The sequence below is a fragment of the Podarcis bocagei genome (genome assembly GCF_964188305.1).
Source record: "Podarcis bocagei genome assembly, chromosome: 13".
Classification (NCBI taxonomy): Eukaryota; Metazoa; Chordata; class Lepidosauria; order Squamata; family Lacertidae; genus Podarcis; species Podarcis bocagei.
The window spans coordinates 24,516,430-24,539,903 of NC_138138.1; the positions used below are offsets into that span (position 1 = coordinate 24,516,430).

At 45.4% G+C, this 23,474-nt stretch overlaps 1 protein-coding gene across 2 annotated transcripts in view; it reads right to left on the reverse strand.

Annotated features, from left to right (window-relative positions):
* The window catches only part of SRCIN1 (SRC kinase signaling inhibitor 1), a 270,653-nt gene that overhangs the window by 241,763 nt on the left and 5,416 nt on the right, over window positions 1–23,474 (reverse strand). The window contains exon 1 of one of the 2 annotated variants that reach the window (XM_081166036.1): window positions 20,273–20,949. The exons of the other annotated variant lie outside the window; for it this stretch is intronic. The gene's annotated coding sequence lies outside the window, so the exon portion shown is untranslated. Of the gene's footprint in view, window positions 1–20,272; window positions 20,950–23,474 lie in introns of those variants that run through there. 2 annotated transcript variants of the gene reach the window in all.

Genomic DNA, 23,474 nt, shown 5'->3' on the forward strand with positions numbered 1-23,474 from the left:
GGAGAGGTGTGTATGCCACCTTGAGCTCTTCACAAAAAAGTGGAGTAGAAATATATTTATTGCAAATAAAACAGGAAAAAAGGAAATCAGCTCACAAAAAATAAGAATAATCCATCAATTCTATTTTAAGCATATATAACGCTGCTTTACTTAATTACCGTATTTTTCGCTCTATAACACGCACCCGACCATAACACGCACATAGTTTTGAGAGGAGGAAAACAAGAAAAAAAAATATTCTAAACGAAACGGTGGATGTATGATTTTTGTGGTTCATGCTGCGGCCACAGACATGTGATCTGACGGTGAGTTTGGGGTAGCCCAATGCAAAAATCCTGAGGATCCATGTGGATCCATGCTTTGTAACCATGTTTTTGCACCATTGTGGCCCCAGGCAACAGTGGGTGCGTGATTTTTTTGGTGCAGGCTGTAACCATGGATCCTCTGCTCACGACTGCAGCAGATCCCCCTGTCATCCGTAGGCATTCGCTCCATAACACGCACAGACATTTCCCCTTACTTTCTAGGAGGAAAAAAGTGAGTGTTATGGTGCAAAAAATACGGTAATATGCTTTGCTTATTTAATTTCTGTACTGCACTTATTATGTTATTGATCACTTTATATTGGTTTATTGTATATATTGTTGTTGTTCTGCTTGTAATTACATGGTAAACTACCCTGGAATAAACACTGTGAAGGGTGATTTATCTTAAAACAAATAAAGATCTTAAAACAAATAAAGAAAACTTCAGTAGACCATTCCTGACTTGCCTGTATATCTATGCTTTAATCTAAATCTGCTGGAAACTGATCAACTGCCATGGCTTTCCTCCAAAAAATAATGGAAATCGTAATTTTTGTCAGGGTGCTGTGATGTGTTTTATTAATATTAATGTTAATAACAGCTCAAGAGTCAAATTGCATGTTATTCCAGAGATCTGTGAGTGGACCTGTCAACATTTTGATTTTATATATATATATATATATATATTTACTTCAAATGAGCCACTGAGGGAGAGAGCTCCAAATTCTTCCTGATCTTTGTGTGCAGGTATTTTCTTCGTGGGACTAACTCCAGGCTCTGGGGAGCAAATAGATCAGGAAAACTACACGGGCAATGGTTTAGTGGTAACTGTTGAACTGCAGGAGCTTATAATGACATCTCCCCATAGCCACAGTCCCCAAGGGAATCGTATGCTTAGTTACCTCTGCATAGTTACCTGAAAGTGAACTCTGTTGCATTGAGTGGTGCTTACTTCTGACTGCACAGGTCCAACCCTGGACAGAATCCCAACACAGAAATTGTGGTGGGGGAACTCATAAGGGGTGTTGGGTGTGGCACACAATGGCACCGGCTCCAGCTTAAAATGGGGGGGGGGCACTGCTGCCTACACGGCCAGGCTGATGGAATGGACCACTGGAATGGACAACACTGGGGCGGCCCCAATTATTGGCCAGCTCCCTGGTGGAGGCAGCTCAGCAAATGGCTGGGCGAGGATTAGGCTAGCAGGTGAGCCCCAATGTTATGGTCAACCAACACTTTGTGTGTGTCATTTTAAGGGGCATGTGATGGCCCCCATAAGCATGCAGGCAGCAATAGGAGGGGTCTTTGCTGCCTTCCTGCCCAGCATCTGGCTCTGCTGAGACAGGCACAACATGCCACAATGCCTGTGGGACAACCATGTGCTGTTTTGGTCCCTGGAGAGGGGTAGGTCTGAGCCAGGTGTGGCTCCCCATTTGGCCCTCCCACAGCCCCAAAGGTTGAGCGAAGGAGTATGGAGAAGTCTCTCTACCTTGCCAGTCTAGATCTAGATAATTTATTACGGTCAAAGACCAGCTCACATAACATAACACAATAAAAACAGCGTTCATAAAGATAAAATATACAATCAGAGCAGATTGCAGCAATAGCTCATGAGTTAAAATTGAGATATATACATACACCCGTACAACTGAGATTTGGGCTACATAAAAAAATTTGACCCAAGGCGCCCCAAAGGGCGACTTCAGCATTTCCCTAGTAAGCTATTTTATTCTAGAGGATGATCTGTGCCTACAAATCTGGGCGCAGAATCTGGCTACCAGCCAAGTCTTCTTGTGATCTTTGCCTAAGAGGAGAGAATTAAATTTAGACTTGTCTGAAAGATCGGCGAGCCTCTTCAGCAAAGGATACCTTGCCAGTCAATGGACGTAGTAACCCACCCTTCTTCCTTCCCTCCAACTTCAGCCTCTGCTTTGAAGAAAACACGCACGCCCACTGAGCTCTAACCAAACACAAAACAAAACAAAACCTGAACCGCCAAAAGGTAACATTTAACTTTTAATTAGAAATCTGAGCAATATTGCAAAAGAAATGTTACTCATTGAACTGCTAGAAGCCTCATCAAAGGGGGGTAAAAGTATTCCAATCTGTGCTCCATTATTTCCCCCATTCTCCTATTTTTCTACGCAATTGTGCCACAAACAATACTAAAACTTGGGAGCCTTGTTATCTCCTCGTTCACTCCAATTATTCTGGTGCTATGACAGATGACATCATTCTTCCTGCTCTGAAAAAAGTGCTTCCCCGCTCCCTGCCTGCGCTATTATATAACAAGTTAATGCGCCAAATCAAGCACTACTGCTCCAAACAATTTCAGATCCTTCCAAAGGCGATTCATCATAAAAAGAAAAACGTTGGGAGAGCTAGTCACCGATTTCCCATGGAAAATGTAGTTTAGCTTAAAATCCCCTTATGAAACTGCAGTTCCAGGAGATGCTCCTAAGTTGTGAGAAAAATCCTCAGCCTGACAAAGGGATAGCAGGGCCTGCTGGCCCCTAAAGAAAACCTGGGCTGCTTGCAAAACCACCACCATTTTCTGCTGGATTTCTGCCAAGTTCTGTGAAATTTTCTGAGACTGCAGAATCTACGCAGCCCTGGCATAAACCATAGAAATGCTTCCTTGCTTGTTTGTTTTTTTCCTCCCTTTGAGGCACAACAGCAAGGAGCTTAAACAGTGTCAGGCATCCGAAGTCGTTTGGGAGCAAGCACTTAATTATGAGGCCTCTTGAGAACATGATGCTGTAGAGGACAGAAAGGCAGAAAAGCAATAAGGCACATTATTTCTCATCTGAGAGGTACCGGCTAGGACAAGAAAGATGAGAAGAGTGGGGCAGGAATCTAGCCCATTGACAAAGGGCCCTTGCAGACATTATTTTTTATGGTGCATTCAAGAAGATCTGTGCTCATGATGCTATTGGGCTGGCTATCCTGCTTTTAATACTATTAGCACCTGCAGAGGTTGGGGTGAGGGCATACTGCTTCGTTGACAATCAGTGCATGCCCCATAACGTCCTTCTGAATTCTTTTACTTTTTTAGACTGCAAATGCTGGAAGTTTGTTTTTAAGCTATATCACAAGGTTGCCCTCTCAGATGGTGTTCATGCAGTAACAAAGGGGAAGCATCAGAGAACTATGTGTGGACAATCCAGAATAAATCCATCACTAATGCACTACTATTATGTCAATGACATGGTGCAGAAAACACCCACTAAAAAAACCCAAAGGCACTAGGGCCATCTGGGGAAGTCCTCAGACAGTCAACCTTCAGAAGGACCCGTTAGTCTATTCATTACACATAAACATATGTAAGCAAACCCAAACAACCCTTTTATTTGAGGAAAAGCGGCTTCAGAAGGAGGGAACAAAGGGATGCCAAAAATGTAATGATTGAACTGGCTATCTGAACTGTGCTCTTTGTAAGCTGATCATAAACCTGGGAGAGGGAATCTAAAGTGCATGTGGTTAAAAAGGCAATCTGAAGTTTTAAGTACTCCCCAGATTTCATGCAAGCAGATAAAATTTCAAATGGTTTGTAATTTATCACAACTGCAAGGGTCAACAAGGGCAGAAAGGTCCTGCAATAGCTTCTGCGGCAAAGTGCCTCTTAAGTGATGTGAGTTTTTCAAGGCTGCAGAACGTGAGGAAAAGGGGAAACTGTTTTCTCCCAAATCCATGCATGGTCCCCCTCTCATTTCTTCAAGGTGGCCCATTGGATCCTCCCTGATCTTCCTTACCTATACTTCCAGAAAGAGTTTGCACCAGGACTGGCTCACCCATGAGGCAAAAGTGAATGGGCAGCAGGATCCACAGGGGCAGCAGATTCCACCTCCAAGGAATGCATCACCTGCTGCTGCTGCTGCAATGGCGGCAGCCTTAGCTGTGACTCACTCCTTGGCCAGATTTGCAGCCTCCTTGGCAGCTCCACCCTATGTTGCTTCTACAGTGGTCTCTTGGAAAACAGGAGGTGCTGCTGGTCTCCTTACACCCTTGTTCCCAATGTAGATCTTTATTTCCCTCCTTGTTCCTGATGTAGATCCTCAGCCAACCATTATTCCCTGGTGGGAGGTGGGGGGGGGGGCATTTTCTGGTTCGCCTCAAGTGCCAAAACGTCTTGGCACAATGGTTTGCACAACGGTCAACTGACTGCCTATTACTTGGTGGCTGCGTACACACTATACCTTTGAAGTTTATTGGAAGCACATTCTTTCCCTCAAAGAATTCTGGGCCCTGTAGTTTATATACTGCATATCCATCAAAAAACCCTCTAAGAAGTTTACATAAGACAAAATAAAGCATATGTACTGAAAAATACAGATAAAACCAAATGTTTAAGACAAGTTGGCCTATAAATCAGTATTATTATTATTTTTAAAAAGACACATAATAAAATAAAAAGACATGTCTGGGCAGGCTTAGCTAAATACAAAAAAAAAAAATTAGCAGGCACCAAAAACCATACAGTTAAAACACCTGCCTAATATTACTGGGTAGAGAGTGCAGGCAATGCAACCCAGAATAACAGATTCCTTGCACATTCACAATAAACATTATGTGGCATTTGTAAAAGTATCAGTTCCAAAGACTGAAGCAGCCGAGTAGACATATATGGCGTAAGGGAATCCTTCAAGTAAACTGGTCCCACGTTGTTGAGGACTTTATACACTGGTAGTAATAGCACAAATAGCATCTTATACTTTTTCAAAACATTTCATTATGATGCAGCACTTGCTAGCAAGGGCACCAATAAGGGCTATTTGTGCCCTGCAGCAGACAGGACCTAGTAGCACACTGAAACTTATCCCACCAATTACCAGCTATAATTGCAAATGTTTCCAGACAGGAGTACCAGCAGTCATCAATAGCGAGGGCATAGTAAGGTACAGTGTCTAGCTAGGACCAGGGAAAAGGTAAAGGTAAAGGACCCCTGACAGTTAAGTCCAGTTGTGAATGACTCTGAGCTTACGTTTGTCCGCAGACAGTTTTTCCAGGTCATGTGGCCAGCATGACTAAGCCGCTTCTGGTGAAACCAGAGCAGCACATGGAAACACCGTTTACCTATTTATCTACTTGCACTTTGACGTGCTTTTGAACTGCTAGGTTGGTAGGAGCTGGGACTGTACAACGGGAGCTCACCCCGTCGCAGGGATTCGAACCGCTGACCTTCTGATTGGCAAGCCCTAGGCTCAGTGGTTTAGACCACAGCGCCACCCGGGAAACCCAGCTTCAAATCCTCACTTAGACAAGAAGTTCACTAGGAGATCATGGGTTAGTTATAAATGCTTATAAATCTTCCTCACAGGGCTCTTGTGAGGATTAGATGGGGGGGGGGTTGGGAATGACTGCTGCCCCCAACCTCCTTGGGAGAAGGGTGGGATTTAAAATGTTTCTGTAATTAGTGCAACTATTGAACGTCCGTGCTTTAAAAATGCTGCATCATTATTTGATTTGCCAAATGCACAGCCACAAGTCTAGTGACAGATAAGCCCTCAGTAATACTCAGTCTTCCTTCTCATATTTTGGCCTAACAGCTCCCCTCTCAGATATCTACGTGTGTGTTTTTTGTCTGCCACTGTCCTTGAACCAACCCAACCACAGATTCACACAGACTTCAAAGCTCCCTTAGTTTATAATGCACTCTGCTTTTGTATCAGCCCTTCTGTGGATCTGGTCTGCTGATCCCACTCTGGTCCCAATCATGCTTAGAAAGCCCAGCACTGGGATTTAATAAGGAAAGTTACTCCGGCTTCTCGCCTGGGTCACCAAATGTCAGGATCCTACCCAACCCATATCTCAGAGAGATCTCCTGTGATTAAGAAGTAGGGGACCCTGCAAAAAAGCCCAGTACCACTGATTTCACTTTCAATTTATTAAACTCACATATTGCTTCCCACTAATTTTCTTTTTAATCCCAAAGAAACGTAGAGCCAAATAAAAAAAATGTGATTATGAAATCACATAAACATATAAAAAACAGATTTATTAATGCAATATTATATCATCGGTGCTGCCTGAGAAAACAAAAGTATATTTGCATGGGGCCAAAACAATGGCAAGGTTGGCACCAAGTGAGCCTCCCTGGGGAGATAATTCCATAAACAGGGGGCCACGACAAAGGAGGCCCATTCTCTCATCACCACCGTCTGGACTTCCCGCAGAGGCAGCACACAGGCAAGGATAATGATCGCAAGATCTGAGGAAGTGCAAGAACCCCCATTAGTCCCAAGGTAGCCTGAAGAGTCTGCCTCACCTTGCCCCCCCCCCCAATAACCCCTCTGACCATTTCCCAAGCCCTGCCTTGATGCGGTTCACTTCCTTCACTGCTGCCTCCACCACAAAGTTTCAAGCGCAAAGGTGGCAACAGAGCTGGTAAGATGCCCAGTGTTGCTGTCAGGGGTTCCTCTTTAGCTGCCAGGAAGGTTCTGTTGCCAGTGGTCTTCTCTGGAACAAGGCACTACCCAGGAGAAGGAAGAAGATCCATTAAATAATGACCCAGCAGATGATCAAGAAGAGGAGGAGCTAATGGAAGCTCTGGGCCTTGCTGGGCTAGCAGCTTCCTCCAGAGCACTCTTGTTCACTGCCAACTCTCATGCCAAGTGCTGGTCATGAGCAGCAAAGAAAACAAAGTCAACCCCTGGCTTCTGTGTGGAGCAGAGCTATATAAGACTCTGTGATATGATCCTGCATTTAATATATACTGATGGAGTCCATTTTAAAAGGGGATGTGTGTATGGCCCTTAAAATGGCTATTGAGAATATTTTATTACGTTCATTAGCATGGATGGTGGTGCTAATCTACAAGAGAAAGAAAGCACAAACAAAATACTACTCCACTGAGTGCCTCAAACTAGCAAGAGGAAGCTGTTATGCCTGGAGAGGCCCATGCTGGGAAAAACCAGTTTGCTTCAAAACTTCAAAGGAAACTTAATTTACACATGCAAAGGTTTCTTTCAGAGCTTTCTCTGTTTCAAGTAATAACTCATTAAGGTGCAAAAAGACTTGATTGCCCTGGTACAATGGCCCCTTGGATCATTCCAGGTCCATTAACCCATCCTTTCCTGTTTGTGCCTTACTAGCATGGACTTGGTCTTTAAAATTTGGCCACTACAGGCAAGTGTCTCCTGACTTATACATGAGCTGTGGAAAGCAAAACCCTACAGATCACTTTGTTGAGAATGAACTGGGCATTACTAGCCATTGTGGTCAGGCTTCTCCCATGTCAAAGGCCTGGAAACGATGCCTTATGAGGAACGGCTAAGGGAGCTGGGCATGTTTAGCCTGGAGAAGAGGAGGTTAAGGGGTGATATGATAGCCATGTTCAAATATATAAAAGGATGTCACATAGAGGAGGGAGAAAGGTTGTTTTCTGCTGCTCCAGAAAAGCGGACACGGAGCAATGGATCCAAACTACAAGAAAGAAGATTCCACCTAAACATTAGGAAGAACTTCCTGACAGTAAGAGCTGTTCGACAGTGGAATTTGCTGCCAAGGAGTGTGGTGGAGTCTCCTTCTTTGGAGGTCTTTAAGCAGAGGCTTGACAACCATATGTCAGGAGTGCTCTGATGGTGTTTCCTGCTTGGCAGGGGGTTGGACTTGATGGCCCTTGTGGTCTCTTCCAACTCTATGATTCTATGATTCTATGTACCTGGGGTCAGCCTAAGACATTTTGGTGTCCAAATGACACACGCCACCCCATCAACAATAATTAACACGAAACCACAGCACTGGTTCACTACCAGGAACTTGTCTTACACGAGCTTAATGGAAACAAACCAGAGTCACCTCCTAAGTTCAGGATACTTTGCTCCCCAAAACAAAATATATAGGCAAAAGGTACTATATAAAGAGAAGATGTATCATGCCATATATATAAAGGTACAGCCTTATACTTTAATTAATTCCTACTTCATATACTTAATGCAGTCCATCTCCCCACTGAGATTTCGTGTTGCATGTTAAATCTCTGCCTCTCTCAGGACCTTTCCCGCATTTGGTTCGCCTCCCCATTACCAGTCCTACACCCATCTTATCCTCACAACAGCTCTGTGTGGCAGGTTAGGCCAAGAGATGGTGGTGGGCTCAGGATAACCCAGCCAGCTTCATGGCTGAGTAGGCATTTGAACCCACATTTCCTCATTCCCAGTCTGACATGGTCCCTAAACATTTGGAAGAATTTCCTGAGTCTGCAAGGTGTTCAGCAGTGGAACAGGCTGCCTCAGACATTGGCAAGATCTCCATCACTAGTGGGTTTTTAAGCCATCTAGCAGGGATACTGTAGCTGGGAATTCATTGCATTGGTAGGGGTTGGCCTAGATGATCTCTGAGGTTCCTTCCAACTCTATGATTTTATGACTTTAGGCACTACAGCATGCTGGCTCACTACCTTGAGGGGCTGTTCTAGGGATTACTAAGGGAATATGTGTGAAGCAAGTGAAAAACTCAGAAAGTACTATATAAGTATTATTATTATTATTATTATTATTATTATTATTATTATTATTATTATCATTGCAACATATGGAGCAGATTAAGGATGACTGGATAGATTATGACCTCCACCACACACTTTATTATCCACTGAAACATTGTGAAAAGTTCATTCTGCTTCTGTGTACAGCTGGATGGTTAAGAAACATCAGGGGGAAACATACATTACATCAATACTATGCACCTTCAATCTATATCAGGGAAACGCAATGGGAGCAACCTCTCCAAACTTCATTTTTCGTTTTGCAAGAATGTTCTCAATCCCAAAATAGCCTCTCCCTGGGTGAATCAGTAATAGCTTGGGGTTCTCTAAATTCTGCACCACACAGCTCTGCAGCAAGTTGGGGAGACTGTATGAAACTGCAGCCTGCAACATCCCTAGACAAGCTTTCTCTTACTCATTTGTCCATTCATATCAGTGAATGTGGCACGTTACAGAACAGCATACATAAGAGGTCTCTGCCCCATGACACTTACAGTCTAAAATTTTGATAGAAATAGAGGGCGGGGGAAAGGAAAGACACAGTAGTTCCACACCCTGAAAGAAAACAGTATTTGCTGTCTCTGGACAGAAAATTGAAGAAGTTCCCTTTCCATCAGCTTTGGCTCAGGGAAGGCCAAGCCTACACACCCAGGGCCAACATAGTGGCAGGTCCCTTAAAAGAGGTTCCCCTTGCCCCAACAAAGCTGAACATTGGAAGATTCAGGACAGAAAAGAGAAAGGACTTCTTCACACATTCACATACTGAAATTCTGGAATTGAAAGAGAATTGGATAAATTCATGGTGGATAAGTGCTATTGGTAATGGCACCAGCCCTGTGGAACGCCCTCTCACCAGATGTCAAAGAGAAGAACAACTACCAGACTTTTAGAAGACATCTGAAGGCAGCCCTGCTTAGGGAAGCTTTTAATGTTTAACAGACCACTGTATTTTAATATTTTGTTGGAAGCCACCCAGAGTGGCTGGGGAAACCCAGCCAGATGGGCGGGGTATAAATAAATTATCATCATCATCAATGGCTACGTTCCACCTCCACTGTTGGGGGCTGTATGTCTCCGAATAGCAGCTGCTGGGGGAATCCCAAGTAGGGAGAGTGTTGCTGCACTCAGGTCCTGCTTTGGGCAAGCTTCCCATGGGCCCCATGAGCAGAGGATGCTGGACAAGACACACCTTTGGTCTGATGAAACAGGGCTCTTCTTACGATCTTAAAAGCCATATAACGAATAAGTGTGATTCCTGCATTGCAGGGGTTGGACTCGATGACCCTCAGGGTCCCTTCCAACTCTACAATTGTATTATTATTTTTGACGCTGTCTTATTCTGAGTCAGACCATTTAGATGTTTAGTCCACTACTGTCTACTCCAATTAGCAATGACTCTCCATGGTCTCAGGCATAGATATTTCCCAAGGTCCTTTTAGCTGCAGAGGCCAGGGAGAAAACCTGGGATGCTTTCTGCATGCAGTGCTGAGCCCCAGAGGTTGTGTTAGCCAGCATAATTAACACTTTAAAAAATAAAAATAGCAACAAATATGATATGACAATCAACATGGGATGTACCACTGTTTAAATCAGGAAGCAATTTTTTTTAACTTGCTATTTATTTATTTGACAAGATTTATGTTCTGCTTGGTTGCCAAAATCCTCCAAGCAGTTTACTATGGAACTTGGAAACCAATTATTCATTTAGGCCCCTATGTCCTTGCTGTTAGAACCCTGCACTCAGATGGCATAATCAAGAGGGAGATCTCAGAAATAAACAGGGTTCTGTGTACACTGCACCAAGCTGGCACCAAAACCGAATTATGCAGCCTGTAAAATGATGCCAAACAAACCAGATGCACATATAGTTGGTTATTTTGCACAATTCGTTTTGCTTATTTTAAACAATTTATGCTGCATTCATCAGAAGAGCAATGCAGGGCACTGAAACCCTCTCCAATCCAGCCACTGAGATTTCACCGGATGCTGTTTGCATCTTTTCAACTATCCTCATAACCTCAAGGTGTACAAACTCCATTAGAGATGCGATGGCCTCAAAAAAAGAAGAGAAGAATAGGAGGCAACATATTCCCCACCGCCACTCCATTTTTCCATTCTAGGGCCTTCATATCTCCATCCAAGCATGTTTTCAGTTCTGTTTACTTCAATGAGAAAACAAAAGATTTCCCACTGAAAATGGCAGGATGGTGCCATCAGGAAAAGAATTTGGGACAGAAGCTAAGGGCCTCAGTCAGAAGAATGAGCAGGAGGGGCCTCATCAGCTTACCATATTTGAAGTGAGTGAAGTAATACAGAATGGGGTCTCCAATGTGGTGCCCATAGGTGACCCTGCACCCGCAGGTGTCTTCCTGGGTGCCCACAAGGTCCCCTCCCCCACCTGCTGACAATTCAGTCAAGGAATGAAAAGGGGAGATTCCCAGGATGCTGAGTTATCTCAACTGAATTACATATTCTGTGCTTTTTTCTGCACTTGCAGAGAATCTTGGCTTGCAACTTTCCACCCCACGCCAGAAATAACGAGTCTGAGTTCACTGGAGAATAGTAGTTACAATATAGAGGTGGGAAGACTAAGCAAATGAATCAGTCTTGCTCAGGTAAGCAAAGCACAAAGAGAGCAGAGCTGACAAGTGTTAGGTATGGGTGGCCCAATTCCAGTTTCTGAACAGAAGAGAAAGTAAGGTGTTAGATTAGAAGAATCCCTAATCTAAAACAAACCCTACCTACCCAGTCCCAGCCTGTATCCTTACTGAGATAATAAATATGTCCACCTTTCATTGTTTCAACACCTTTTTGTGTTATTTTTGGTCATGCTCTGCCTCCTACTCTCTTCTATTCTGTGAAATAGCATCTTGTTTGTTTGTTTCTATGACTTATTGATATATTACGAAGCAGCTTAATGGCAAGAAATAGAACAAAGCCCCTCTCTGTCTTCTGGAGGCCTGAGGAACAATGCTGAATATTAAGCGTCCAAAGCGCTTCCCAGACACAATTGTAGAATTCATCACAACTATTAAGCTTGGTCAGTATCATTATCCCTATATCAGAGATGATGGGCTGAAGTTGAGGAAGGTACCTTGCCTGAGACTACCTGCTGAGTTTGTGGTGGGATTTTAGCCGAAGACCTAAATCCAGGGGATGAAATATATGGCTGGTGTTATATTGCGGGGGAAGAGGCATAGCGCAGTGAAAAAGCTTTAGTTTTGTATTCAGAAGGCCACAGGTTCAATCCCTGGCAGCCCATATCTCCTCCTCTAAAGTCTGATGGGACACCTCAGCCACCAGGCTCTGAAGATTGGCCCACAGACTCCTCAGAGAACCCCAAGAAGATACCCTCACAGTTTGAAACTCCAAGGCCTAAAACATAGGTGGCTGACCTGCAGCCATCTAGATAAAGACCGGCCCACCCATGAAGCAGAGTGAATCTGCCACCTCAGGCGGCAGAAACCTGAGGCAACATCCCCACAAATGTCCCACTTGCCCTGTAGGCTTCACCGCTGGTGGAGAAGAGGCATCAGCATCAATGCCAATTTCTGGCGAGATCTTGTGAAATATCACGGGAAATTGGTACCGGCGGCAAAGGCAGATGGCGCAGCAGCAGTACTGGAGGCAGCACAGCAGGCAGGGACGCACTTCCTGTTTTGCCACAAATGGCAACACGGGATGAGATACGCCTGTTCCAGATATTGTGATCGCAATAACTCAGTTGGATAGATGCTGATAATGCCAAGGTTGCATGTTCGATCTCCGAATGGGACAGCTACGTTTTCCGGTATTGTAGGGGCTTGGACTGGATAATCCTCAGGGTCCCATGCCATTCTACAGTTCTATTATTCTAATTCTCTTCTTCCCTAAACATTGGTCATGCTGGCTGGGGCTGCTGGGAGCAACAGTCCAACAACATCTGGAGGTTCACATGTTGGCAAACCCCTGGTTTAAGAGAAGCCAACAGCTGTCGAGGAAGGCAGTAGCCCTTTTAACTAGACATGTGCAGCATTCAGAGGGTGAGGCCCCCCGTCAAGCAATACCTAGCCCAGACTATGAAGATCTCCTAGTTGCTCCAGGGCAACTTGTATGCTGTGCCGTAGTGCAGGACTGTGAACTGCGCTCACGGGACACACACCTAGGTCCCTCTCCAAGGTGCTGATCCAACTTTTCTCTGCCTTCCTGTGTGCCTGGAACCCTGGAGCTTCTCATCTCCCCTTTCCTTGGGCCATCATCACATATACATCGTGTTGGGTATCCCCCTGGGGCAGGACAGGCCCTGCCACTGAAGGACCCCGTCCCTGGTACCTCAGATGGTGGTGGAATCTGGAGAAGTGTCATAGCTCAGGATGTAAAAATAGCCACTATGCTGCTTCGTTCCCTAAAGGAAACAAATTCTTTCCCTCCACACCCACATGACATAGGCAGCCTGATTCCCTCCTCATGCCAAGAATATTCAGATGCAGCCACCCTCCCCTCCCCTTCCCAACAGCACGCTGGCAGAATGAGAGGAGTGTGTGTCTGCTGTGTGCGTACAATGGGAGGCCAGCTTACCACAGAGGGCAGAAGGCAGCTGCGCTGTCTCTAGCAATGACTGCCCAGTACAAATCAATGTACAGCAAAGAGAAGAATCAATCCTATAATTAAATCCCAGCTTGTTTCATTTTTATTTAGTTAGAGGACTTCTCTTTTTTTCACCCCCTTTTTGGCAGCCGCCCTCCTCGCATGGTTACAACGGGCCTCTTTGCTACAGCAAAGGTTTGGTCCGACGCCTGGTACCGCTGTTAGCTCTGCACAGTCTACGCTTGGCTACAGGGCAGCTGGCTGGAGCTGCGTGCCTTCTCAGTGAGAAGCCTGTGGCCGCTGGAGCACTGAGCAACACTCCTTCTTTGGAGCATTGAAGAAGAAGCAGCAGCAGCAGCAGCAGCAGCCATAAAGAGGACATTGATGGAAAATAAGCACAAAGATCAGTTCCCCTGCATCTCACACATTTGGCTTTTCACACAGACACAGGCAAGCAAAACAAGTGGATTTTTCCAGTGGGGCTGCAGACATTCAAGCTGTTTTTTTGAATACTCAGTATCACAACTGGAGGAGGGGAGCCCCTTCAGAAAAGCAGTATGAACCACGACATGATGAGATGCCAAGTGGACCAGTTCAAAACACGAGAAATTGCAAAAGGAAAAGAGGAATGCCATGAGGGTGGGGGCACAGCAGGCATTTGCCGAAGAACCCTGAAGTTTAGGAGATGTGTGTTGGCAAGGAATCCATCCTCAGCATCCCCATGAGCTTGGAGGAGTATCAGTGGGCACTTCCAGACTACTGCTATTTTTGGTAGGGCTCAAGCACAATTATAGTGGGTTCGGAGCTCTTGCACAAAAAACTTGCTTCCCAACCCCCCAATATTTGACTTTTTACAGTAAGGGGAAATTGCACAGGAAGGTGTGGGTTAACATCTGCTTTGACATAAGGTCATCTAGCCTCCCTGAAAACAAATCAGAGCAAATGCTCATTATAAATAGGCATCACTGTCTTATCTGCCTGCAAATAAAACAGGACGAATGCTCATCTGGAAATGTCCAGTATTGCATGACCAAGTGGCCAGACCTATGGAGTGAAGCAAGGGTGGACAGACTTCAGTCCTGCAGGATCTTCTTGGTTGTTGTTCTTTTACTTGAACCCCAAGGGTCACCAACCTGAGCCAAGTGATACAGTTAGAATTAAAATATTCAGAGCCTAGGAACCTGTCTTGAGTATCAGAACTCATAGTCCTTCCACTCAGCCCAAGCTTTCTACATTTCAGCAATATAATTCAGAGTGGAAAGGGAGTCATTTTGTTACTGCTATTGTTTAGCGATTTGGAGTCAGATATCCTTGCTGATCTACTGCAAACCAACCAGAGATCTGTCAGAAGATCCAGCTCTACCATCTGCCCAAGCCTTGGGCTAAATGACCACAGAGGAAAGGCTAGGCTGGTCATTGTGACATACTGGATATCCTAGAAGAATGCCAATCTGGGAACCAGGGGAATAACAAACAGCAGTGATCTGAATGGCTAAGTAGCAGGGCCACTGCCGAGGACCCCTGGAAGGACTGCTATTATTTTACCCAGTGTATACCTTGCAACTTAAGTAAGTTTAATGGGCTGAATAGTTCAATATGCTGATGTTTTAAGAGAAATAGCTACACAGGGCACATCAGCGTGCTGTCCAATTCATCTTAATGCACTCTGAATGGAAGCCAAGCAGATTCGAGAGGTGATGAACTAGTGAGCTGTTAATAGCTCTAGAGCAGCTTCTGAAGAGTCCTTAATACATAGGAAGCTGCCTTATACTTGAGTCAGACCACTGGCCCATCTAGAGACTAGTGGTCTTTCCCAGCCCTACCTGGAGATGCCAGGAGTTGAATCTGGGACCTTCTGCCAAAGAGATATGATCCTTCCTCAAAGGCAGAACAGTGTAGTGTGGAAAGGAAGCAGAAGTGAGTGTTGCAATATGGGTCTCTCTGTTTCAGAGCAAGAAAGAGACCCCAAAGTTTAGTTGCTGGTGGGTGGGCCACACATTAGGACTTGGCTCTGCAGCCCACCCCAGTTTTGATTCCTTAGACCTGTGTCAGCAATGCCGACTCTTTTCTCTGTACCCTTTTCAACACCTCCACTGCTTCCCCCCCTTTCTAGCAGTTGCTAAGCAACTGCAGGCTGTCCTCCCTGACCATCTCCAAGTCAATCTCCAGCCCTCAGGCCCCAGCACACAGGACAAAAATGATCCATCCATTCAAAGGCATGGGCCAGCAGTCCTCTGCTACTACTCCATCTCCCTAGTCTTCCACCACCTACTTCCTACGTGCCCCTATTTCCCATGAAAATAAAGACTTCAGACTTTGGGGGGGTTAATGTATTTAAGAGTTAAACTGATCTAGTTCGGCATTCAGCTAGGTGCCATAACAAACATCACAAGCAGTCCAGAAATTGATGGCAGAAGCTGGTGTTTCACTGAGTGGCTATGAACAGAGTGCTCCTGGTTCAAATCTCACTTCAAGACCGAACTCAACAGTTCAGGTGTGGGAAACCTTTAGCCCTCAGGTTGTTGCCATTACAGTACTGGCCATGCTTGCTGGGGTTGATGGGAGTTGTAGTTTGACAACATCAGGAGGGCCAAACTTTCCCTACGCCTGCAGTATGCGGTCTTTGGCAAACCACTCATGCTGAGCCCCAGTCCCTTCCCCTTCTGTAATATGAGTCGGCTACACGGGGTTATTGTTAAGGAATACTGAGATAAAATTTTGAGTGCTAAGGAAATAGGAAATATAGATATACCTCTCCAGCGGGGTGCGGGGAGAGAGAAGCAAGTGCAAGTGGGACTTGCAACAAAATGTAGTGGTATGGATTGCTGCTCCACAGGGCTCCAGCCACTCAAATGCACTCCCTGCTCCCATTTTCCCATCTCCTCCTCACCCGCAGTCTTCCATGCCCACTGAGCATGCTCAGTCATCATTGAGCTGTTTTGCGGGGGGAGTCCCCCTAAAGTTTCTTTCCCCGCTAAATATATTCTGTACTTTTGCAAGCCTTTGGGAATCTCCTGAGTCTGCTAATACCCCCCGCCCCCTCCTGTATATGGGTATGCTGTTTCGGCTACATAAGCAATGGCACTCGCGGCCTGAGAACATTGGAAATGGAAGGAATCATAAATACCAAGCATTATTATTTTCCCAGTAACTGTGCATGAAATTCAACAGCTGTGATGGGGCGTTTGAGAAGGAATAGGGAGTGCCTTCCCTCTTGCCTTCCCCTCAATCCACCCGCTTGCTTCTTTCACCCTTCCCCACTTAACCCCACACACTCCTGCCATCAGAGCTCCTCAGCCTGTTTCAGCTCCTCCCTCCTTGCTGGGCCCCACTACCAACTTTTACTGCTAATTTACCTCACTCCCCCTCCAGTGCTTCTGGCTCCATTCTTTTTTTCAGGTGGTATGACAATCTTCCATCCCAACACTGAGAGTGCTTGACCAGGAAGGCTGTGCCTTGCTGTGTTGCTGGGCAGCCTAACGGGGCGTGATTTTCTGAGGATACAGTCATCCAGAGCACTACATGCTCCATTTAGCCCCATCCGAAAGTGAGTTATTGAGATGAACATGGGCAACACACACCATACCACTCTTCCAACTCAAGAACTGGCCTTCTTTCCCTAGATCTGTTTCCCTATCCCTTTCAGTACTCCCGTTTTCCTCTCCCTAAAGCACGACAAAGAGATGGAATTTTGGGAACGGTCTGTTTATATATACAAGTAATTATCAACCCCAGTCGCTAGATTCTGGCTGAAAGAAGTAACTTGGCCCTGGAGCAGAAGGCTCCACTGCTGGCTATCATGGTTTGTAAATACTAGGGAGACTATTCCTCCTGTGCCTTGATTTGAAAAGTGGCTTGTTCTATTATTATTCTATGATGGCCATCAAAACACACTGTAGCAAAGAGTTTCACGGATTATATACATGCAGAGTGAAGTGGTTTTTTCTTTTTGTTCCAGTGGTGAAGGAAGGAGCATATCTTGTTTTCTCCTGCTCTGGAGGATAGGACCGGGACCCATGGCTTCGTTACAAGAAAGGAGATTCCTAGTAAACATCAGGAAGACCTTTCTGATGAGAGGAGCATTCCATGGTGGAATGGGCTCCCTTGGAAGGTGGTGGACTCTCCTTCCCTTGGAGGTTTTTAAGCAGAGGTTAGGTGGCCCTCTGCCATGGATGCTAGGATTGAGATTCCTGCCTTGCAGAGGGTTGGACTAGATGACCCTTGGGGTTACCTTCCAACTCTTGCCATTCCATGGTTCTGTATTTTTAAAATGCTGTGTCTTTCTCTGGTGAGCCTAGTCTCTGGGGAGTGGCTGGGGAGGCCCAGCCAGATGGGCGGGGTATAAATAATAAATTATTATTATTATTATTATCTCTGCCCTGCTGACTCCTTTAAGCTCCCCAACTCCTCCCTGACTCACACGCCCTTCGAAACTCTTCCTTCCTTGCCCTGTGTCACTCTGTCCTCCTCAGCAGCCTGATTCTAAACAAAGGGAAAAGTTCCAAACCTCTCTATTGTATTATACGAGCCAAGCGGTTGCTTGTGTACCTAAGCATGGCATCTATTTTATTTTTTGATTCAACAACGTTGCAGCACTTCTACGAACATAAAAGGCCGGTTTTTTTGCTTAGAAATGTCTTTCTTTACCCACCACCAAACACTGAGAATCTCACAAACCTCAGATTTATTCATCTTTGTCACTAGCTTTATTATCAGCACATACATTTTGATTTTCAAATCTCCCCTACTGCCAGCAGATCAAGGCCAGGCACCGCGGTAAAGGGGCAGGTGAGGGCAGGGGCAAAACAGAGAACTTTTTGGAACTGGACAACTCCCGCCTTAGAGGCCAGATCACACATACCTAGGAGAAAAAATCCTTCTGTTGCTCTGTCAAGGATAACGTATGAAAGAAACACAAAGGGCTTCTGCTCCTCCAAACCCTTAAGCAAATCTCTCTTGCCTTTTAGAATTCCCACTTTCCCCAAGGTTTCTTTTTGCTGCTGCAAATGAATTAAAATCCATGCACCTACGCATGTCTTATCTGTATTGTCTTATCAGTAGCTGTATTGGATTTGAAATCACTTTTATATATGAAATTATTTTAAATTGTTTTTTGTAAATGCAATCGTCTTTATGTTTTGTTGTATTGTGAAATTGCCTAGAGACGCTTCAAACGAAGTAACTAATGAATTAAATTATTGTTGTTATTCATGATAATGTCTTATCAAACGGCAAGTGGAATAGCAATAGCACATTTAATGATCTAAAACTTGAGCGTTATCCTATTTGCCTCGTATTCATGTTTAATTTCACTCCCTTCTTTTTAAAACTGCATCGGTGCCAGGAGGGAGACAGGTGAAGATAAGAAGATTCCTGCCCTGTGTGTCCCAGTGAAATGCAGGAGGGGTGGGGGTTTCACCCCTCGAGGGAGCTGTTAAGCTGCTCTTGTGCACTTCTTGCAAAAGTCAAGGCAGGGGCTCCCTCTTCAAGACATCTGCATAGCTAAGGTAAGATGCCCCTGGAATTCTGGCAACCCCAGGCCATTATGTGGTTGCCTCCATGGCCAAGCCAGCCGTAACCCCAACATCAACCATCTCTCCGTTTCCTTACTCCTCCCAACAGAGACCGGTCTCGCACCATAAGACTCTTCTCTTCCAGACCCTCTTGTGAACCTCAAGTGGACACCCAACTCAATCACAAGCTCTTCCTTTGAAAGAGGCTGGCACATGGTAGCTGGCCAAGTGGGGAGAGGGTGAAGAGAGAGAAAGAACCTTGCTAGGTGATTTTTTAAAAAAGAATTGCACATATCTAAGATACCTCCAACACGTACATTTGCGTGCACAACATCTCCCGGGAAACGTGCTTCTTAACCATCCGTCATGCATGTCCCCACACAAGCATCCTATGTTCTGCATCACAAAGGTGAGAGAGAGAAAGAAATCAATGCATTCTTTTCTGTTCTCCCCTCTCATATCCTTGATGTGGCTTTCTTTTCTTTATTTTGGTCCTGCACCGATGCTCAGGGAAAGAAGCAAAGAATCCCCAAGTTGGCGATGCAACCTGAAATCCAAAGGGTCTCCCACTCTGCGATCACACTCAAGCTACTGAGAAGACGAAGAAGAAAACCCCCATCAATCGTCTCTCCTCTTCACATCTTTTCTCTTTCTTTCTCTCAGTTACTTTCTCTTCCCCCAGTCCCTACTGCCTTCCTGAGTTAACAAAGCAGTCAGCAACAACCTTAATCTCCAGCAGGGGAGAAAAAATAATAATAATAAAAAGGGGTGGTTTGTGTGTGGGGAGAGGGAGAAACAGCAGTGCAACCATTGACAAACGGAAATCAGCAGGCAAATCTTTATGTACCTTTTCATGCCAGGTGGCGGGGGGGGGGAGGTAACAAAGAGGTTCTTCTACCTATCAATATGTGCTGCCTGTCCCCCCTCCCCCCTCTATTTTCAGCAATATTTCTAGGGCAGCGGATTCGGTAGCTAGTTAATCTCCCCGGAGCTCAGCAGCCTTGACAACAATGGGGTGGGGAAATATACAGACCCAAAGAAAGCACTGGCCACACAACTGCTCAGTGTTTATATATTAAGATCTCTCCCCCAGCACACACACCCTACCACCCACTTAAGTGGCAGATTTGATAGTCAGAATCCTACCTTGCCTCCCCAACCACAAGGGGCAGGGGGGAGCTTCTGTCACCCCGCCACACACCCCTTTTTCCCATTTACAAAAAAATGATAACAACACCACAACCACGTCCATTCCCTGTGTTTCGATTCCAAGCAAAACGCCGACACCTCCGGCTATAAGGGCACGACCAGAGCAGCAGGAGCATCGTTAAGGTATCGGCGGGGTTTGGGAAAGAGAAAGGGAGGGTTGAGAAAAAAAACAAAACACCAATAAAAAAAAATACCTGCTACTTAAGAATGGATGAACATTGACATGCCTTGAGACGGTGTATTTCCCATTGTTGTCTCGGCTTTGTTCCTCTGCCTCCGTCTGCCTTGTCTGTCAGTCACTCTGCCTCTCTCTTTCTTTCTCTCTCTCTCTCTCTCTGTCTCTCGCGGACTCGCTCAGGCCCAGCCAACCATCAGAGCTCGGTGGCAGAAGTGCAACAAGAGAGTGCGGGTGAGTGTGTGTGTGTGTGTGCGGGTGGGTGAGTGAGTGTGTGTGTGTGCGCGCACGCCTTGGCGATAGTACAAAGGAACAGAATGGGCAAAACACATTAGCTCATGATAGATTAATGTGCTGGGGGGAGACACATACTCTCTCTCTCCCCTTCTCCCCCTCTTAAAGGCCCCTACCTTTTATTCAGAGATGGGTGTCTAGCACAAACGCCAGGAGGATATCACGGTGGTAATAAGAATACAAGGGCGGTGCATAATTACTGGCATATGCTGCCAAGTCTGGTGGAGGCAGCCGAACCTGTGTGGCCGCAATGCAAAGGCAAATCCGTGGCTTCCCCCTTCTCTCTCTCTCTCTCTCTCTCTCTCTTTCTCTCTCTCCCCTTCTCTCTGCATAAGCTGGGTTCCACAGGTAACGTATAGACAGGGTAACCCTAGAACTGCTGCAACCATGAACCTACATGTAGTAAAGTTGTTCACAGGTATGTGCTGTGAAAACACATATATATTCCTATTTGACAGGAGTATTGGGGGTGGCAACTTGCCAAAGGCTATGGCACGACTTGAGTCCAGTGGCCTCCCAATCCCCAGCCACTTTATCCTCTGCCCACAAATGTATGCCACTGGTCAGAAGGCAAAGATATGGGACTCAGAAGGCCAATGGAGCAGTCTACGCAAATCACATCCACAGCTGCCTGGAGATAGGAGCCTAGGCATTGTCCTGTTCCAAGCCCTACCCTGCAGGGTTGTTGAGAAGACAAAACGACATAGAGTGCAAAATGTTACTTGAAAGATGCATTTGAAACAGAGAGGGCGGAAGAGAAATCAGCGGAAGCTCTACAATCTGCGGCCATCACTCACAGCACCCCCATCCCCACCCCCATCTCCAGATGGAAATTGGTATTGATTTCACTGGAAGGGACAATTTCATCAGAAAAGAAAATTGGAAGGGGTGATGGGAGTAGGAGAAGGAGATGGAAGAATAAGCTCAATGCAGTTTCTTTGTTGCAATCATTTCCCCCAGACAGCGTGGCAGCTGTCAATCATGCCTCAGCCATTCTCAGTCCACTGTTTGGCAGCTCAGCGTTCTTTTCACAAAATTATCACCAAGGCAGCAGCAAGTTTGGATCTAGTTTTCTAGCCTGGAAGCTGGTCACTCTCCACCCTAACCCCCAACCTGGCTTGCAAGAGTATCTCTGAATTTTTATTTTAAGAAACGCTTCTAGTCCTCAAGCTTGCCCCAAACCTGCAAATACAGACATTTGTAGTGAGTTAAGGAGGGTGAAGAGAACCAAAGAATTATAGGATCTATCTGAAGATTCTCTAAAACAAGGGAGTCCATCACAAACAGCAGGCAGACAGTTCACATAGGTTATCTGCAACAAGGCATTTATTTTAGAAGTACTCTTTTATGTGCAATTCCTTGGTCGCTTCATGCCTATGAATATGGGTGCCTATTGGATTGCATCATGTGAGGCAATTGGTAGGGAGCATGCTGGAGTGCTGCAGAAGACAGCACTTTGTTTAAACCCTACTGACTGGAGGAGATTGTTAAATGAACAGAAGGCACTATCATACTGTGTTCCCGGCTGGAGGGAAGCTCGTTTTCTTTTGGCAACAATATGTGGGATAATTAATCCCGGGCTTAAAGTGAATATAAGCAGGCTTTCTGTGTCTGCAACTTGCCACTGACCTCCCTCTAGTAACCTGGTTCTACAAAACATACAAACAGGTCCACCCCATGCAGAGGTTTATTTATGTGACATTTTCGTGCACATAAAATGCAATGCCATCATTCCTCCATAGCAACCCTGAAAGGTAGGGCACCGCTCCTAATAATTTTAGAAGGGGGAGAATGAAGGCTGAGAGAGGAAGAAGATGGCCTGCTAGACACCATTGGACTTAACTGGTCATACTTCCAGGTAAACTTACATATGATTGCACTGTTAGAAGGCATTTACTGGGCTGATGGATCAGCCGGGAACTGAACCCAAGTCAGAAACCAATCATTTTGTCTGTTATTCCATGTCAATCTCAAAATAGATGAAGAAGGAGAGGTTTATCGAAGTCTTGACAATCCTTACCAGAAATGCCCTCTTTTTCAGGCTGTGTACACGCCACGGACATGACTTCGCCCAAAGAAATCTGGGAACTCTAGTATGCCCCTCATGTAACTGCAAATCCCAGCACCCTTAAAGTACAGTTCCCAGTTTAACCCAGAAAACATTACGCAACGCCTGCAAACGTACAGCCCACTGCTGTTAAACCTACGGCCTGCCCTTTGTATGCAGCATGTCAGCCAGGTATTTGTTATTTATTTTGAATATCAAATGTTTATACTCCACCTTTCCCTTTATAAACTAATTTTCAAGGCAGCTTAGAACAAAATTCATAAAACAATGAAACCACGAACAGTAATAAAATAGCAGCACAAGACTAAAAGCAGCAGCCATAAAGAGACATAAAAGGTGCGCTATTGTTAATTAAAAGCTGGGGAGAAGCAAGGCAGTCTTGGCATGGCATCGAAATACAAGGCTGATTTAACAACTTGGCTAATAGCCTGAGGCTGTGATCATGAACTCTGGCAGAAAAGAGACAGAGTATTGCCCATCTCCTCTGCCTTTCCACTCGGTTCCATGCTAGCCACAACAGAAGGGAATGGCAGAGAGTAGATGGAGCAATCTGTCATTCCTTAACCAACCCACTGGGTAGGAGTCCTTCTTTTCCTTTATTTCATTTTCTTACTAGTCTAAGAAGCCAGCAGCTTGAGTATCATTGCCAGCCAAGGAGGAGGGGGCTTCCCCGTCTGTGGCCAGCATGGAATCACAGGCTATTAGCCCCTCAGCAGGCAAGCAAACATTTTTGCATGTTATTAACTTCTGTGGGCTTCCTTACAAGGCTGATCTAAAGGGCAATAAGGCTGGCCTGCCTGGAGCTCAGTGGACCCCTTGATTTTGCAGCACCAGCTTTGTAGTGCTATAGTGCTATAGA